This window comes from Brienomyrus brachyistius, chromosome 14 (assembly GCF_023856365.1).
Source record: "Brienomyrus brachyistius isolate T26 chromosome 14, BBRACH_0.4, whole genome shotgun sequence".
Classification (NCBI taxonomy): domain Eukaryota; kingdom Metazoa; phylum Chordata; class Actinopteri; order Osteoglossiformes; family Mormyridae; genus Brienomyrus; species Brienomyrus brachyistius.
In genome coordinates, this window is record NC_064546.1 from 25,468,510 (window position 1) to 25,488,393 (window position 19,884).

The window sequence follows — 19,884 nt, forward strand, 5'->3', positions numbered from 1 at the left end:
GGGGGGGAAGGCTGCTGGACTTCGAAGTAGCGATCATGCGCAGATGAGTTTATTTGTATAACGGTGCATTTTTCCCTTTGTTATGGTGCCTTTATAGGCTTTAGTGATAGAATGATCACTATAAAAAATGTGTAATTTAAAAAACTGAAAGACAAAACATTATGGTTTATGCAACGTGGTAACCATGCGAATCGTGGTTCACTGAAAGTCATGCAAGGTCAGTTATATCGTTTGATATCCATCTCATCCTATTATAGGTTATCAAAGAAAACGAAAGGAGATTCCTTAGATTTTGGTCTATAGTGATTTTATTAAATAATTCTATATAGTTTCTGGCTCTTTACATGAACTTCCGCTCACTTGCAATGCAAGAATCCTCTAAATCGTATTTGAATTTTGACAATATGTGATGTCATATTTGTAGGGTAACCTGATAATCCAGGTTTGGGAGGACATTTTCAGCTAGGACAGCATTTGTAAACAACCATTTCCATTAAAAAGACCTGGATTTCACTTAAGCACCGAGTTCTTGCTGTGTACTGAATGGTCAGTCTCCTATAATCATGCACGTGTCACTAATATTTAATGTGAAATAGCTAAATGAGTCTTTAAATCAAGGCAAGTCAAAGCACAAGAACAATTGAACTATTTATCCAAGTACAGGAGTCTTTCAGCTTTAAAGTAGTTTGTAAAACCTGGTGTAGCTCAAAGTGTCCCCCCTGACATGATCACACTACATATCTGGCTATCATTCAGCCTGCTGTAGTACCCTGGGTTGTCCAGTAGGTGATCACTCCCTTACTTCTGCTCTTTCCTGTCATTTCCCATGAAGCCCGGCGTTAAAAGCTACTTAAAAAAAACCGCCGCGGCTTTGTATCACTTCTGCTTATAACTGGTGATGTTCGGACAATACGGCACCTCATTTGTGTGACCTGTTGCTGTGACATGCTGTTTAAATCACACCTCTTAAACGGGATCATTCTGCCCCAAGAGCCATAATAGTTCTTTCCGTTGACTAATGACAAGGCGACGTGGTTTATTGACAGCGATGTCACGTTACGTGTAACGCAGGATTCCTAATGAGAGTTAAAACTGAACACTGCGGTAACTCAACGCTGTACTGTACACCGTAAAGATTGTCCACCCTTGCCCTCAAACCTGATCAAAAGATCCTCAGCGGTAATAAAAATTCCTCGCCTACAGTAAAATTTATAGCAGTACTCATTAGTAAAAATATAACAGATTGATGCGAGCACAATTAACGGTGGCCCATAGTTTTATTAATTAGCTAGAACTTACTTAAACATGTCCGCCCCATTTTTTTCAACGATCTCAGGCTCCAAATAAATGCTCTTAATGGTCGCCTAAGTTGGAAAAGGTGTTCGGGCAGACAGGGCATTGTGAAACTGACCCTTAAAGCTTTATGACAGTGTTTGAGCTGAGAACCCCTTTAAAAGAGGGAAAATAGGTCGATACACATCCGCGGCTCAGTCACCAATAACACATTTTGAGGTTTTTTTAAAACGTGACACAGAAACTTCGACTGACTTGTGGTACGTCCTTAAGCATGCCGATCATACCCTCCACCCAAAATGGGATTTAAGATGGGAGATGTAGTTCTGTTTTACTGTGGGCAAGAAATGTCAGGCGATTACGCGAGGATTTTTTTTTTTGCACTGTATTACTGTCTTTTTGTTATTTTTACATGGAGACTAAGAAAGTACCGTATTTCATTACTTGGAACTTGGGAAAAGCTTCTGCTCGCATGAGGGTTAAAAATGAGACCGGTAAATATCACGTAAACTTGAAACAAAATGGCTTCCTCTTCCAGCTGCCGTTTGCATCAATCAGCGATACTTCGATATCCGAGGTGCAGTATTTCCCTTTCATTCACATGTGTGGATGTGCATCGTGTGTGTGACTGTGTACTTGTCATACTTGCAGAGAGTTAACGAACCTATATGGTGTCCTAACATTGCCAATTAAAGCCTCAGGGAAAAAAACTGTTTAGATACATTGTGCTAACAGCAAAAGCTAACTCCTGATTCCCAGCAGCCAAACAGGAGTGCTATTTGTTCCTGTTTAAACTCAAAAGAAACAATTTTCAACGTATACAGTGTGACTTCAAAAGGTTCTTATCATACCAGGGCATCACACATGAATAATTCCACATGAAATAACAGTTTAGCAGTCACTGTAATTAGGGAAACCATTTTCTCATTTGTACTGTACAAATAAATCAATTCACCTTCTAAAGGCAGCATTTTAACCTCCCGTTTGATCCACATTATTAGCATGGAAAACCAATGTCTTGTCCCAATTCACGAAATCGAAATTAGACTCTAGTGGAAATTCAACAAGTCGTGTTGTAAGGTTATAAAAACACTGTATGGAAGAAAATGTGTTTATTAACATGGTGCCAGTCATCCACAGAACTATTTCCAGATACATTTTTACCTCAGAATATCTTTTGAGCATTCCTGGTTAATGCAATAAATTCAGACTCTCAATGAGCAAACAGTTACAATCAGTAGTATATGTTATTATGCATATAAAGTTCATCATAAGACCTATGGCAAAATTTTCAGCAACAGCCTGAAAGCACATACACATTTTTACAAACAATGCAGAACGGCTGTGCGTCATTTACAATATGTGTTCTGAGCAGCTGAGAACTGGTGTAAAGTTCTACTGATACGTTCTAACAGGCCTAACTTGTATCCAGTAAGAAGACAAGAAGGCCCCTGTCACCTGAACTGACCCAGCCAATCACAGCAGATATGGTGGAGGCGGTAGTCAGTGTCACGTTGGTGGGTGGGGTCTCCCAACCAGCTTGAGAGTGAGGGTGTAGTTTCCATACAAGCCTATACATCATAATGTACATGCTAGTATTACTTCTTAAATTTACATGCCAGTCATGGGGTGGGACTGCATGAGTGTACAGACCTTACACAGCATTCCAGTAGTCTCTCTCTCTTTAAGGTTGTTCATGGTTCATTATACTGTTACAATTTGAAGAGATGTGTCATGCATGTCATTTGGAGTGCTTTACTTACAAAAATGAAACAATTTATATTACACATTCATTCTCGTAAGATAATTATCACTTTTCAGAGATACATAGATCTAACTGATAGCAAATATTTAAATTCAGTGTATATTCATAAGGTAAAAATTACTAAAGAAGTTGCATGTGAATGAATCGCGATGGATATTTCATTAAGTGAGAATTAAGTGTGTTATTTCGAAGTAATTAATTTCAAAGTACATTGTTTTAATTAAATAATAAGTAATATAATGTTTAAAGCAGTTTTAGAATTTTTCTTGTAACGTTAAAACAATAACACTGTTACAAGCTTTTGCAGCTGGCCAGCTGTTAATGTAGTCAGAAGGGAGATGTGAACATGTTAAAGTTCACTGCAATTAGGGACGTTCTGTATGTCATAGATTAGCTCAGTCGAAGGGAATAATATTCACCAGCGTGTTTGTTAGTGTTTCTCCTCGGGGCCGTAAAGGGAGTTTATGATTCATGTCACACGTGTTGCGTCGCGTTTTCGGTCAATGTTAACTGGGATAGACCACCCACACGAGTGGCACTGAAAGCCGGAGATGGTAATTAAACCGTTTCCCTGCAAAAGTAGTCCTGTCGGACCCGTCCCCCAGTTCACTGGCTGGACCAGGTCCAGGAATCTCAGGCCTAAACAGCGAAACACGGGGTGTTAATGCTGCTGTCTGGCCCGAACTGAACAGATAAGGTCTGGGTCGGTCTCCTTTATCCGTTCATCTCTCAGATGTTTGTGTGTGTGTGTGTGTGTGTGTGTGTGTGGCTGTGTGAGTCCATGATGGAAAGACAGACTGTACAATATAATTTATTTCTATGGAAAGATCCTTATGAAAAGTGACATTTTTGACATTAGCACACCCAGGGGGTGCTTGACCCCGGAGCACAGGAGAGGAATCTCGCGTTATGGGGAAATTTAAATGTAGCCCCCCCCCACCCAAAAGAATGGTTCTGGGGCCATTCTAGCTGGCCACAAGCTGTACTTTGAACTGTCCCGGTGATTCCCACAGATGCCCCCCCCCTCCACGCCCCACCCCAAATGAGGTTCCAGAATGTTCCTGCGATGCCTCAGCTTACAGTGGGGACAGGACTTGGCTGGAAGGAGGCGGCCGGGGGAAATGCAGTCCAAGATTTTCACGGAAAATCTTCATTTCCACTAAAATACGAAACAGGCCCCCGTGAACAGTTCACTGTTTTCATACGGGCTCACGTGACCGTTATGAAACAATAATGCATTTCCACGCTATAGACGTATAATTGGGCAAAGATGTGTAGTCGGAAGGTTACGGAGCTCATGCATTAAAGGCCTTTGTAATGACACACCGGCTACATTGACCTGTGCGCCTATTTACACTAGCGTCGCTTGTCCTGGTGATCCCAACACGCAGCTGCTCACTCGATGAGTCGAGGGCAGGAATGTGACCAATCCAAAGCCCCGGTGGGTGTGTGTGTGTGGGGGGGGTTACACTCTTGTTTTGGCTGTGGAGCTGAATAGAAATCATTTTGACTATTCGCTCGATTCTAACACCGATAATATAAACATGTTTGCATACCAGAGGGGATACGACACAATTCTTTAATTTCGATCAAAGATTCTGCTGTTACGGTCCTCCAAACAGCAGCAGAGGTGTGCACAGGTGATGGGGGGGGGGTTATTACCTCAGATATACGCATCTGTGAGCAGGACTCACTCTTCCTCAAAACTTAAAACAAGAAAAGAATAAATCACGGCTCCCAAAAAGCAGCCTCCTCTCCCACGGGCTGTGGCCTCCGGATCTGACAGCGCCGGCGAGGAGTCCGCTGGCTCTCTCTGTGGCCCCTCCCTCGGCGTCGCGGCACTGTCACATTTGTGGCTGCCGGCTCAGCGACGTGGCGCCGCACGGTGGGAAGACGTGCGGTAGGGAGCTTAAAATCAGCGCGTCGGCGGAGCTATGGGGTGCTGAGCGTCGGCGGTTGCAAGGCAGTTGAACTGAATCACCACCCGTTTGCCGTGACAAGTCTGGGGCTGTTAGCATACATACGAAAAATAAATATTTTGACTTTTTACGTATAAACATGCAATTTTCCTACCACCATTCACACAATACTATTTTATTGTGGAATGCATAGCCCCCGCTGGTACAAAACTTGCCTTAAACGGCCTGCTTGGCCAAAGCCTGCAGCCCCAAAGCGTCCCGGGCCAGTGCTACTGGGACCAGCCATAACGAGCTGAACAGCAGTGGGTCGACCACCAGCACTCAGGCCCCCCGAGGCCCAATCACTCATTCCCCCTGTTTCCAGGGTCAGGCTCCATACTGGAACGGTACTGATCGGGTCTGTCTACCAGTTTAAACAGACACATGTAGAAATGGCTTCAATGGGGCAAATGGGTTGCTTAAAGACACAAATATATTTCACTTCTGTTCAGATATTCAGAACTAATGCTGTGTCAGGACTTGCAACAAAATAGCATGTTATTTTCTAAGCTGCTTTCCGAGTTGTGTTTTACCTGATTATTTATACAGTACAGCCTGCTTAAGACCCAAGAAATTTATAAATATTCTAGATTAGTTTTCATTGGTGTCCTACTGATGTTTAAATGACCCTTTTTGGCTGAAAGCAGCAGGGAGATTACTGAACCCCTGTTTTAACTAAAGTTTTTCAGAGGTTTTGTGTATTCAAAAATTTCCTTTACATGCATAGAATCTCTATTTCAGTTTACGTTGCTAAATTGGATATTCAAATTCATTTGTTTTAAAGCGGTATTTCTGTTTTGAGTGCTCATGAAATTAAGTTTGTAATTTCACAAGGTATGATTTCAAGATGTAACTGAAGTTCTAACATGCGCCGACTTTATTATTTCATAAAAATATGAGGAAAAACGCATTCCTTAACGCTGATTTGCAAAAGGAAGGAAGCCCGATTCCAAGAGATGACAACAAGGCAGAAGCAGGAAATCGGCGAGGCGCTGAAGGGCCAATCAGGACTGTGGTACCAAATCATACGCTGCTTGTCTTTATTTGCCTGCGAATGAATGCGGCATGATGCAGAGCACTCATCCCATTCCACTGGTCTTTTTTCACTTTGCAAGGAATTTCCAACTGGCAGTAGCTTAATCCCTAAATAGGTGCTGGTTGGGTCTAGCTGCTCTCTGCTGGGTATCGTGTGGGTGGCTTTTGGATCTATGTTTCATTTCGAGCAACAGGACAAAAAAAAAAGAGAATCATTGAACAAAACCTCATGTGGGAGCATCTTGGGTTTTTCTTCTCATTTTTAAAGTGCAGGTTTCCATTTTTTAAATCCCCACTTGATATTTTTCAATTCTATTTATCATAAACACATGCAGGAAACCCCCCCCAGCGCCTCAACCAAGAACGAGGCGGGCCAACCAACGAAAATACGCACAGGGCTTTGGTGCTGGGTTTTCTTGCATATCTCTTCTTTGATTTTCAAAAATGTAATTTATATTAGCTTTCATTATCCCAGGAACATCCTTTGAACGCCTCATTATTCTGCAGAGATTATTTGGGCTGCGGCGGACGACTCCCAAATGTTAACATTTAGGGGTAATTTTATGGGAAAATGACCACACTGACCAACTAGCTGCTAGTTACTCATATTGATCCAAGAACTTCATTAACTTTCTCTTTGAAAAGCCCCATTGAATCAGCACCCACAAAATGGCTTAGTTGTCTCATTGATTGTGAGCCTGCATATCTTAAAAACTTTTCCTGTGCGTGTACGCAGAATCACAAGCACATACAGGCTTTCAAGATGCGGTTCCAGCCCATCAATCCAAAATCTAACGCTAAGACAGCTGAATCCCTGGTGGGCGTCCTCAAAGTAGACTTATTTCTAGCAAATACCCCGGGACACAGTTCCATGCTAAGAGTAACATAACTAATTGCGGAATTTGTCTCAGCAAATAGCAAATGTTTCGTTTGAAGCAGATGAGCCAAATTAATAATTGCAAATGAGGGAAATATCTAAGTCGCTTAGCATGCTTGAAGTGATTGTCCACTTCATTCGAACAATTCCTATTGTCATTATTTAAATTTCTTTTGGCAGCTCTGCTAGAGTTTTCCAAACGCAGACAGCGCTTAGCAGATCCCATTGGCTATAGCGACTTAGCGTAGCATTTCTGAGGGTTTCTATCCTCCAGGGCTTCAAGACCCATAAAGAACGCTGTAGGCAATGATCGCAGGTGTTCGTTTATGGTCGTGTGGAGACCTGGCGTTCCTAAACCCTTCTATTGACATGATCCTTCAGAACTCCTACCCTGCAAACCTCAGACGGTCCAGGGGCCCGACAGAGCATGCTAACTGACGGCTCAGCTGGTCGTACGCCGCAAGTTAAAAAGGTCCGGCCAGCCCCTTCCAGCCTCTCATTTCGTCCATTAATGAGCTGTCCCCTGAGAGGAGGGCATGAAAATCTCAGTCTGTGTTCCCAGGAACCTTCACGGCTGACATTATTGCAACCTCTACAAGAGCCACGCCTTTGACCTGCAACCTGACTCTGCCATCTGCTGCAGCGCTACTCCAGCAAGCAGGATTCGTCTACGAAACGCATCCCCTGGGTATCTGTTGGTGGGCCAGTCGTGCAGGTTCATGACATGCAGTACTGAGTCCCGCTCTGAGAGATTCTCCCCAAGCGCTGTCATTTGCGGTGCCGTTATTCCAAACCGCACGGTGGATTTCCAAGCCTCTCTGAAGTGACACCCATGATGGTAACATCAGGCAACACCTGAGACGTCCAACATTTCCCAGTTCCCCTTTACATCAGTCTCTAATAGAAGACCCAAGTGAAGCATATGATTCAATTAGCCTTCTGAACTAATCATTTACCTGTCTAATCTGATTAAGATGTCTGTTGTTCGCTTGCTTCAGATTAGATTCCTTTGATCCCTTGCTGTCATCCTTATACTCTCCAAGAGTTTCCACATTAAACCATTCATATTTGACATCTTTCAGGACCTGACCTTGGGGACAACTGAAAGATAGAGGAGTCAAAATATGTGATGTGCTGGTGATTCTTTTGTATTTATGGATTTATCGGCCCAGAAGTCTACGCTAATGAATGCGCCATGTGGTCTTAGCGACCCATTGGGTAGCGAGGGAGTCACATGGTCTGCGTAGTCACTTTCACAGGAGGCGGCCCGCAGTGTGGGACTGCCAGGACGAGAGCCCTCTTCCCACTTCTCCAGAAGGTGGGAAAACATACGACCAGCATCTCTTTCTTGTCTGTAAGCAAAGCACTGAAGACAGATAGCCTGGCCTCGAAATCTAAGGGCTGTTGTAAATGACCTGCCGATGGTCGTGATAAACCATGTCAAAACAGCTCCCTCACGGAATTAACAACGTCAAGAGAGACGCCCATCTTTTCCCGCAAAGATTCGTCACGATCGATTAGATTAGCATCTAGATCCGGTTGACTTGTGGGCAAAAGCGTTATTTACATACGCTGAATATTAGTAGGCCCAAAACAACACCTCGCTATTGTGTAGTTCTGGACGCAATCCTCGCAGCAGAAGAGGAATTGTATGCAAGACTCTGCCGCATCCTCACCTGCGAGGGCATCGCAGCATTCTTCCGTCTACGAGTCGAAGGCTCTAAAGCCGCTGATTGAAAAATGAATTTCCGCACACCCGTGCCACGTTATCGCATTTGATCGCGAGCTGGAGAAGTCAGCATCACCATGGCGACTGCACGTAATTGCGGTGGGCTGCATGGCAGGCACCAAACCGGTGCGTCAGGAAGGAGATTGTCTGGATTGCAAATTATGCTGAAAGGGAAACCCGGCAGTCTTATTGAGAACATAGCACGAAAGATAATTTCTGCCGCTTTCTCGTGCTTGAGCGTGGAGTTTAAATTTAATAGCCTAAATTTAGCCCCTTTCTTCCGAGTGCTTCTGACTCTGAATCTTTTAATCGTCCCGTGACAATTCCACATGTGGGACATCATATTAGATAGTGTTTGTTTAGCAGACGCTCTAGGAGAGCATGACGGGTCTGTGCCGGTGTTATAAACAGCTGATACAGATTCGGTCAGTTGTGTTATTTGCGCGCCATGCTAAATTGAGAGGTCCATTTAAATATGTATACTGTGGCAACACCTGAAGAACTCAAAGTCCATTCTCTCATGTTTTATCCCGTCGAGATGAAACGAGACCATTTTTTGAATGAATGTTCTTTATGCCAAACGCATGACGTATATTTAGCGATTGAAAATATTCAATCCACTTGCTATCATAAAATGATATAAAAAAGGATTTCCTTTTTCGTATCGGCTTTTGGTTTTTATATCAGGGTTTCAAGGTTTGAATATCAGGGGGAAAGTAACAGAAGTAGCTATTTTATTTTTTTTCCAGTTCGGAAAATTCCATGTTACATCTGTGCATGCATCTATTTTTTTCCAACTTTGGTCAGAGGAAATCACAGGAGATCTTTCAAAAGCTCAGACTGGGTTTTGTACAATTAAATTCCCCCAAAGCATTTGTTTATGCTATTTCCGCACACATGAAAGCCTCGGTTTCGCTGTGTCAAACGTTTCCCAAACGTTAACGTGAGAAGTTGAACTGAGCCAGACAGTTAAGGCCGTAATTGTCGCAATAAGCCTGTTTTATCAGGACACAGAGAAGAGGCTTTGAGGATAAAGTTTCATGGATAATTATTAAGAAGATACCGGTAACCGCTCATGTTTAATTGCTTAAATCAATACGATAAGTTGTGCTTTAAATACGTCTGTCTTTGTATTGCATCTGCTATCTGACATTTTGGTAATGCACCCTAAAAGTCTGAGATTCTCACGTCCTGGAAGAGAATCCAAACAAGCATAATGTATGTCGCAGACAAAACAGGATGATTTCCTTTCATATCCAGACATTAAAATTACTAACCACAGTAACAGAAATATAGTTGTTTTTCAAAATGTTTGAACCACTACACCAAATGTACTCTCTTATACGGAACCTGCATAAACCTCAATATCGTTTGGCTGGAAAAAAAAGATTCTACCGATAAAACAGTCGCCTACCAAATTCCATACGACTGTACAACTCAGAAAATGGTTCAAATTAATACAAGTGCCAAAACCAAACTGATAATCAGAAATAGAAATGGGGAGTCGGACTCCCCAGGTCTGATTTGTAACAGGCTGCTGCTCATTACCATTGCAGATGAAAGCAAAGAGCTGATTTCAGATTGTTACAATTGCAGCAATTAAATAAGTGTGGTTGGGCGATGGTATCTTTCACCTCCCCAGTAAACAAACGCAAGCGTTAAATATTCCTCCAGGCATGGGGGGGCAGCTTCGTCGTCTCACGAAGTCATTCTGGGGAGACCAGAGATGTTTGGAGGAACATGGGGATGCCAAGGTTGGGGTGGGGGGCATCAAACTCAGGTCCTGTTAGTATTCCCTGGCAAACTCTACCTAATTTCCCCTGTTACTCCCCCATCACAGGAATGGACTTCACCCTTATTGGCCCAAATCCCATGCTTCAAGTCTGCGTCCATAACCAACACGAGTACCCCCCTCCCATACACACACACACACACACACACAGTAATGTAATCATATCTTTTTGGGGGCCACTCATTTGTTTCTATGAGAAAAATGCTTATACTAATTATGACAACCGTAACCCCTACCCAGCCCTAACCATAACCACAAGTGTTTTTTTTTCATTTTTAGTTTTTTCATTGCAGTCACAGATTTTTATAAATTAGAGTTTTCCCATATGGGGTCCCCATAAGGTAAAAAAAAAAAAAAACAGTTATTCATCACATTGTGGGGACATTTGGTCCCCACAAGGTAAGGTATACCTGGACTCTTTAGTCCAATCATACTCAGGCAACTGCAGGCTCTTTGCGCATCTCAGCAGCTGACAGGCCTGTTTTTCGGGGAAGGTGAAAGTATGTACTGTGCTGTGCATGTTCCACTCGCTGTGGGACAGCCAATAGTTGGCCCTCGATTGCCCCACTTCTGGACACCAAGACACGGATATGTGCTCATGAGTGCCTGATAGCAGCTATAGACCAGCTGCTCTGCTGAATTCCAGATAAAACCTATTTAAGTAATAATGACAACAATGAATCAGGATCCCACAGAAACCGTATTGGGGTTATGATAGAGAGGAGAGGCATCTCCAAAGAAACCCCACAGTCCCCACAGTCAAATCCCACCGGTTCTCAGTTTACAGCAACTAGCATGTGCCCGATAGGCTGGGATTTTCTCGGTAGAAATTACCGGCACAAATAAACAAGGCAACAATTACACCCCCCCATCGTCAACAATGTGCAGAGGTCAGACGCTCTGCTCGTTTACTCAGAACTAATTATCGTTAGGGCCTGTGGGCAGCTGCAGGAAATGACACGGCAAACATATTTGATGTAGATACCGCTGCCGTTTGATCATGAAAGAATGACCTTTCCGGGTAATTCCGCAGACAAGCATGATAGAGACACACGCTCATGCCATCAGTGTAATGTCGATGTTAGGGATGACGCATAGCGTGAGGAGCAGCCTTTAGCAAAGACTTAAAGGAGATTTATACATTGTTGGCCAGTCAGGTGTGGATTACAGCTGTTGGCTTTTTGTCCCCCTCCCGCTTCGCTTCCTCGTGGTATGACTTACACCAGTCCTGTTGGTCATTGGCTGGAAAATGAGCGTGGCAAATATGCTGGACAAAAGCTGTGTGCTTCGGGGGGCTGCGGGGGCGTGGCAGGGGCGTCTGAGGACCAGTTAGCATGGTCTACTAGATTCATCCAAAAGGAACAGCGGTTAGACGCCATCAATCACAGGAAGTGATCTCCTACCACTGAATAATGATGCCTGTTGTGTACATCAATGTGGAGTAGACTTAGAGTTACTTAGGCCAGATCAAAGCTAACTAAAAAGGTCAAATACATTTGAATATCCAACCCCATATCTGAGGTTTTCCCTGTATATATATATATATATATATATATATATATATATATATATATATATATATATATATATAGGGATATATCAGATCTTTGTGAAATATTTAACAACAAAGGTTTATAATGGAGGCTGCAAATTCAGGGCTGCACAATTTGCTGCTCTTGGAGAGGAAGTTCAATGTCAGATGAGATACAGCAACAGCAGAAGGTCTGTTGTTCTGAGGATCTGAGTACCTTTAATCAGAAACGCGCAGCGGCACAGAGGGAATTACTGCAGCTACTGTGTGGAGATGCCCTCACAGTCATTTTCACCATGTTTACATAAGCTGGCCAGCAACTTGCATAGTCCCCTTTCCTGCCAAAACAATGGCTTAATAACATAGTCCACTTAATTGTGTAATTGAGTTATTTAAAAGCGCTGTTTGTTTTTACTGAGGTCAAATCAAAAGCTTTAAAAATTGCCATGGTTAAGTTCACAGAACATTAAGTTTAAAGGACACTTGCAGATATAAAAAAAAGGTGGAAACAAAGTTTGTATATATCTGGAAGCTATGATATGAAACTTAAATAGTTTGCGAAATTCAGATAAAAGTACAATGGTGAGTAAATGTTATACTAATCACTAATTGGTTACTGTTCTAAGCTTTGGAAATACCATCTGAACTGTTATTTTTATGCATAGGGAAAATGCTATTCGACTTAAAACGGTTTCATAAGATGTAGAAATGGAGTTTGGATGGAGAAGATCTAGGACAGGGGTGGCCAATCTTATCCACAAAGGGCCGGTGTGTATGTAGGTTTTTGGGATAACCTTTAGGTCAGCTGCTCAAACCCCGGTGTGAGGACTCTTCAGCTAATCAGTCCTCTAATTAGTGATCTAATTAGGGTGTTGCACTGAAAACCTGCACACACACCGGCCCTTTGCGGATAAGATTGGCCACCCCTTATCTAGGAAGTTAGGGTGTGAAATCTGACCGAAGACATACTTATAAAGATAACGAAAAAATTCACACGTTATTTAACATGTCTGCTTCAGGTCGCACGTCTTCGTTCTTCCTTATCCACACGCTCTCCATGCCTTCTTCCCATTTCTCCCACAACACAGATGATATCTCACGGTTAGAGCTTACCAGCAAACCGGGCCTTTCTGGTCTCTAAGCAGAGACTCTAAGGGTGAAGGAAGCCAGGAAGTAAAAATCAAGCACACAGTATAAAATCACATCCATGCTTCTATTTAAAAGTTTGGAGCAAGCAAAATGCAAAGAGATATTTCAAGGTTTGGAAGGCGTCCAATGAACGCACAGGGCATGTTATGATCTTTGACAGAGGTGTGAAGGATATACATCAAATTGCCCCAAAGGTAATCATGGATTACTTAACAACAACCAGACCGTGGCGGAGCACTTGTAACAGGTAATTGTAAAGTCAAAAGATGACTGAGGAGAGGAAATTTAGGTTAAGTTACCTGAAATGAGAACGTGCTGTTAAAAAAGCCTTTTAAGTTCTCAGTTCAAACACCTCAGACCTTGCTGTTTGGCGATAGCCGTGAAAATTCATTTCGGTGATGTCACTGGGACGTAATCAGATTTAATTTTTTTTTGCAGCGTGCAGCTTGGGGGCACAATCTCTGTATCCTGTGCCCATGCCATCATCACAGGAAGAGTGTTGTTGCATCAATATAGTCAGGCCATGACCACTCGAAATAAAGAGAGGCTTCTTTTATGAAGTGGGCTTGTGTTGCAGAGAATGGGGGAACAGGTAGCAACAGGTATTAGCTTCGCTGAGTGGGCATCTCAGGATTGCCTTCCAGTGAAATGTGCACCAATCAAATGATGTCAGTCAGTCACATGACAATTCGACGTTTGGACTTCCCTGCATTTCTTTTTGCAGCAGCAGCAGAGTGTTCTCAGAACACAGAATATATCCAGTTTGACACTTTTAGTCGCTAGTGCCAAAATATGTTTATTTCCGCATTAGTAAAATGTGTAACATGTTCGTACGTGAATTTATCATTGTGCGAAATATCAATCCATGACATCGCCACCACATGACATTTGTATCAGGTAAAGGTCCCCCCCCCATCTTACCACCACCCTCTCAGTTAACTGACACCAGACTTCCTGTGAAAAGGCTAAACTTCTTGTTTTGACAGTTCCCCATCAAAAATTGATTGTACAGTGTCTGCCTGTTTTGTTCTGCCTTTTGACTCCAGTACATTTTACCGCTGCATTATTAGTTTCCTTCCTGATGAAAACATGCGTTTTTGATCTTCAGGGCTCATTTCTGAAATTTTACAGTAGAAATGATTGTCATATCAGGAAGAACTCCTTCAAGAGATACAAACTTTTGTAACTTTGTAAATCTAAAATCAATCTCTCATTCATAAGAGCATAATTGACGCACTTAAATGTTTCTTTATTCTTAATAGAATATAATTTTACTCTAAATTAACTCTCTAAATTCCCATTCATTTAAGTCATTTCCAGGCTAAAGAGTGGGACAGCTTTAACACAGCACACTGGCACAGTATGCAGTAACCGTACCGTCAACATTCACTGGGGCAAATTAAGCAGTTAGATTGATTTCCACACACCAAAAACTGAAATAGTTTAGGCTTTTTGCTTAGTCTCTCCTTCACCTCTCAGATGTTAATGAGGTGCTGCGATATCAGAAATTGGATGGTCATTTAGATGACGCTAAAACCAACCAACCAAAAAAAAAAAGAACCCTATAACTCTCGCTTGGAGAATACAGTCTGGTATTCATTTGACGGTTCTGAGTGAGATATAGCGTGGACACCTGTTTCCCATTTCCCGCTCTCATGCCGCGTAGCGTCAGCTCGTTTTATTGGAAATCTTGTTCATATATTCCTGTTGAGTCTTTTTTCTCCTTTTTGACCTATACTGAGTCCCCAGGGACTCCCTCCTGGCACACAGAGGAAGCTATGGGTTGGTCGACAGTCTTGACTTCAGAGTCTCTTCGGACTGGAAGTGACAGCGGATCGCTGTTTGAGCCGTTTTCACCTTTCCGTCTGTGGTCCTCCGTTCGCTTTAAGACAGACCCTGTTTAACCTCACGTTAAATCAGCCGACGGTCCCCGTCAAAGAGATTAGTTTACATTAAACATATTCCTAAATAAACTGCTTATTACAACCAACCCAATGTTTGACACAAAGCACTTACAACAAAGTTAAAGTTTATTCATCGTTTTTAATGATATTTTAGCGTAGAGTTCATAACTAAGGCCGTGGGGTTCTGTGAACATTGGTCTCATGGCGGTGTTTGTCAATGGTTTGTGGTGTGTGTAGCTAGAGCAGGCTGAGGTTGAAATACAGGCCACGAATCTGACCAAAATCTTTGATAGAGGAGTGTCTATAGTGCTGTGTTCCGTGAGCGAGGGAGGGGGAGTTCAGATGCATTCACCCCATGGATAGTGCGGCGCAAAGTATGTTGAAGCTACCTCACATAATTCAGAAATGCATTCAGGGGATGCAAATACTGCTGTGATCAACAGAACGTTAACGCATCCCGACCGCATGTATGTGCTGCCGATTGTCGCAATTTCTCTTTCCGGAAGAGCAAAAACATGGCGGCGAGGGTTCATTGGCGCTGCGTGATCCTGCCAACATTTCGCGGAAATGCCTCTGAGGTAGAAGAGAGATCACTGACTTACAAGATGGGAATACCACAGTGTTTCTGTTGCGCATTCAGTCTTGTGGAGAGGGGGATGACGTTTCCGAAAAAGCACGGAGTGTTCCAGAATTAAAAAAAGAAAGGGATGATCTGGAGCCGTCGTAAACAACATATCACGGCCTGAACAATACCACATTTCTGCTCATTATTAAACTGTCTGGAGCCGCAAACCATTAAATTATCCAAAGCTTTGGATCTGAGATTTACAGCTGAATGTATTTTTTTTTAAACTCTGCTGCTACGGTTCTAAAATGTTTAACATGTATTTTAACAGGGAAATACCTGAAGGCCCTCTAATGAAGGCCATTGGGGCCCACAGGTACTGAACTGAAAACGGGCAACTTGAATAAATACAGCGTGTCAGGTATGATTGACAATGTATATAAATATTTACATTGTACTTGAGTGAGAAATTTTTAACTATCTTGCCAGTTTTCACTGAAAACAAAAATTGCTTAAGAGAAACAACTATTAATTTAAATATACGTACACATAAAAATTAAAACACGCTTGGCCAGTCATAAATTGTGAGCAAGGTTACGGTTGGAAGCTGCTCTCATTAAATTGAAGTTGATGTTCACAAATTGTTAATTGATGGTGGGTTTTTCCACATCACACAGAAAATATGATGATGTGTATATCTTTCTCAATAAGAACATAATTTAAAATTTGAGGATGCAAAACATCTGAGGGGGGAAACGCAACAAATTTAACATCCTTAAACATAATGAAAAACATTAAATACATCTGGCTTAAGAAACTTTGGTTTTCAGGACCCCTGACTGGCTTAATCCATCCAGTAAATTCGAACACATGGGCATTTAGCATCACTGTGCAAGATCTTAAGGGTTTATATTTACATGTTTTATTTGTGTTTAATTTTTATTAATATGTCATCCTCAAACCAGTGGCAACAACGCAAAAACACTGGGGCACGTCGGGCAAAATGCAATTTCAGACAAATTGTTTAACCCTAACCCTGACTGATTTAATCGATTAAATAGATTTCTGCAGCCTGATAGTAAGGAACTTGCTGGAAGGCACAAATGTGAATGTGGGTTTTTTTTTTTTTTTATCAAGAAAGTTCCGGATCTTGAGACATCAGCAGATGTAACCCTGTTTAATTTGGTAATCAAATCTCCAGGAGAATAACCAAAAAGCAAACTGTCTATTGCAAACTTCCTCTAAAAATGTCTTGAGGGGGAAAGCAGATGAAAGCATTTTTGTTTTCCCAAAGGACTATTTTTGTGGCTACAGTCGAGTTTCAGAGAGAGTCTCCAGGATTAAGCTTAATTCGAGGTAACTCAGTAACTTATAATATTCCAATAAAAGTATTGCGGAGCTTTTGATTAATGTACGATACGTTTCGTGTGTGTGCATTTCAACGCGAGTATGGAAGGTCAGGCACATGTACATCACACATTGATCACAAACTCAGTTCTCTTGGTTATTTGCGGTGTCTGGATCATTCTGGCAACAACTTGACTGCGGCAGAACTGCAAATTAAAAAAATAAATAAAATATAATAGACATTAGATCATAAAAGGGGCAAATCGTTTATGAACGTGAACATAAACATCCGAGACGTAATAATTATTATTGGATATATGCTGTGCCCCATGTCTTATTTATTATTATTGTATTTTAAACTAGAAGCATCTTCACATTACTTAATATTCAAATGAAATTCTGGTGTTCTGCTTTGATTTAGAATAATAATTTGCTGCATCTGGAATTAGGAATTGTGTTTCAAGACCAAAGGCAGGGAACAGTCTTTTAAAAAAGAAACTGATATTTCTGCCACTAATATGTTTAAGATGAGGTCTGCTTTGTAATAAGCATTATTTTCCCAATCTATCAGACAAAACATCTTCTCGGTCTTCCGCAGCCATTAATAGAGGCGTAATCATAAGCTTCCCGCGCGGCTCCTCCTCACGACGAGACCACGCCGGGCCGCTTTTGATGTGCGAGTGTGACGTACCGAAGGGCGAGAGCGACCACGCGGCCGGCGAACAGCCCCGGCGTCAAGCTGATTCTTAGCTAGAAGATGCATAGCTCTCGCTGTACGTCAAGGCCGCGACCTCCACGAAAACACTCACAGTAAATCGAGAATGAAAGACTCATATCCAGACTCTTTGCCCCAATCAAAAGGGCTCATTTCAAATATGGAGAAGCTGCATGAATAAAGTAAAACTTATTTATATGGATATAAATATCCCTTCCCTCTCTTTAACTTTACACAGTTCATGTAGTGACGTACTCCATGGACATATTTGATACCTGTATTAGAACATTTAGACAAACATTAACATTAACAGCAACCTGGTCTTGTGCATGCGAATCTCTGTCCGTTGCACTATAACCCAACACATGGGACTGGCCAGTTATCCACTCCTTTGTACGATATTTCCGTCATATTTTTACATTGCATTATACATTCGCAGTACACTGTGTTCATGCATTTGTCACAATTGTCTATTGTCTTATTGACTAGCACCTTAATTTGTGTTTGATGGCAGAGAGAAGTATGTGCCGAGTAAGATTTCTGTTGCATGTTGTAGCTGAGTGTTTACTCTGCATGTGACAATTAACTCTTGAATCTTGAACCGTCTTCTAGAAGGGTTAGCGTGTCGCAGTGTTCTATTGCAGCTGCCACGCGGGTCTCGCCTGCTCTCTCTTGCGGCCGGCATGCTCCTCCTTTGCAACACGCCTTTAGTTCGAACAGCATCTCTCCCTATGGAGCCGGGCACAGAGCTCAGCCCTTCTGCAAGTCGGGAGCTGCCTCCGCAAACAATGATGTGGTAGCTAATGCAGCTCGTCGGGACGCTTGGTTGACCATGAATGGCCACCTTTCTCTGCGTTAAAAGACACCTTCGCTGTGAAGTGGCGTCGAGGCACACCATCGGCGCCTCGGTCTTCCCTGGCAAAGACACCCCCTCCCAGTCTCGTCTGCCGGTCCCAGACAGGCCCCTTGCTCCACTATAACCCACAGAAACTGCAGCATTTGTTTGCTTCATTTCTTACACTGTGACTCAATAACATATTCAGGTTCACACGTGAAAGTGGTAACATTTACGCAAGAAAGGAATGACTTAAAATAAATATCTCAGTACAATTATAAATGTTGTACACAAATGTAATGCCTCCAACTTCAAAATAATTATAGAATCCAAATGAACTGATCTAAATAAAATAGCAAAATTAATTATCCATCAATCTTCCACAAAATTTACCCACAAAAAAATGTATATAAATGAATTGACTTGATGTTAAACGATTTCTCTACTATTTGAACGTCTTTAGTAAAATTCAATATATTGTATTAGATTAAATAACTTGATATATAAATAATTTGATGGATAACTGTGGCATGTGCATGGATTTGAAAAGTACTTCGAGTTGCTTCTGCTAAATTGTAATTCATCATTTTCTCGATTTTTATTCATTCTCAGCATTATTAAAATCTGAAAAAGAAACATACGGGTTTAATAGCATATGATTTTCAATTAGCAAATTTTAAAACAACTATTTAAAATGGGATGCAATAATAATAAAATGCAATAACAATAACATAATAATACAATACAAGTAATAGTGTTAATTGTTTTGATTTTTTTGGAAGCTGTTTGTTTTGGACCATAGGGGGGGATGAAGGACCACGGGCCTGTATTTCACAGCCTGGTGGCTTCCACTGAGTGTGACTGCACTTGCTAAGAGAACGCAAGCACATACCTGCCCCCTCCCTAGGGGAATGTGGTGTGGGGGGCACCCCATGGAGGGTGTAAGCCATAAACTCCTCCCATCAACATTATAAATTATTATTACTCTTATTGTTATCGGCGCAAAAATACGGCAGCGGTGCCTGTAGTTTTGCACGGAAAATCACTGGGTGCGTTTAATTCGGCATATCCTTCGCGTGCAGCAATGGCGGGGTGTTATCCTCACCCGGGGTGTGTAAGGATAAATCCACTGGCCGACAGTATTCCACAGCCTCTCCTTTGCCGTAAGACATTCTGCCTTTAGCTCTGCGTTAGATGCAGGTCGCACGGACTATAACGATTCCCCAGGGAACGTTTAACAACCAATCCCCCTTTAATTCCATTTGCTGTCACTCTAATTCAATGCATCCATTTACTTTCCGGCCATAAGGTGATGTTACAATCACGATGAATGATCATATGAGCAACTAAAATCATACATTAACGCTTATAGTAGATACAGCTTCTGCC

General features: G+C 42.1%; 1 long non-coding RNA gene across 1 annotated transcript in view; it reads left to right on the forward strand.

The window, feature by feature from the left end:
- Positions 1–1,841: 1,841 nt before the first annotated feature.
- Positions 1,842–19,884, forward strand: part of LOC125708161 (uncharacterized) — a 30,838-nt gene continuing 12,795 nt past the window's right edge. The window contains exons 1-2 of the long non-coding RNA XR_007382424.1: positions 1,842–1,870; positions 15,930–16,019. This is a non-coding gene — a long non-coding RNA (uncharacterized LOC125708161). The remainder of the gene's footprint in view (positions 1,871–15,929; positions 16,020–19,884) is intronic.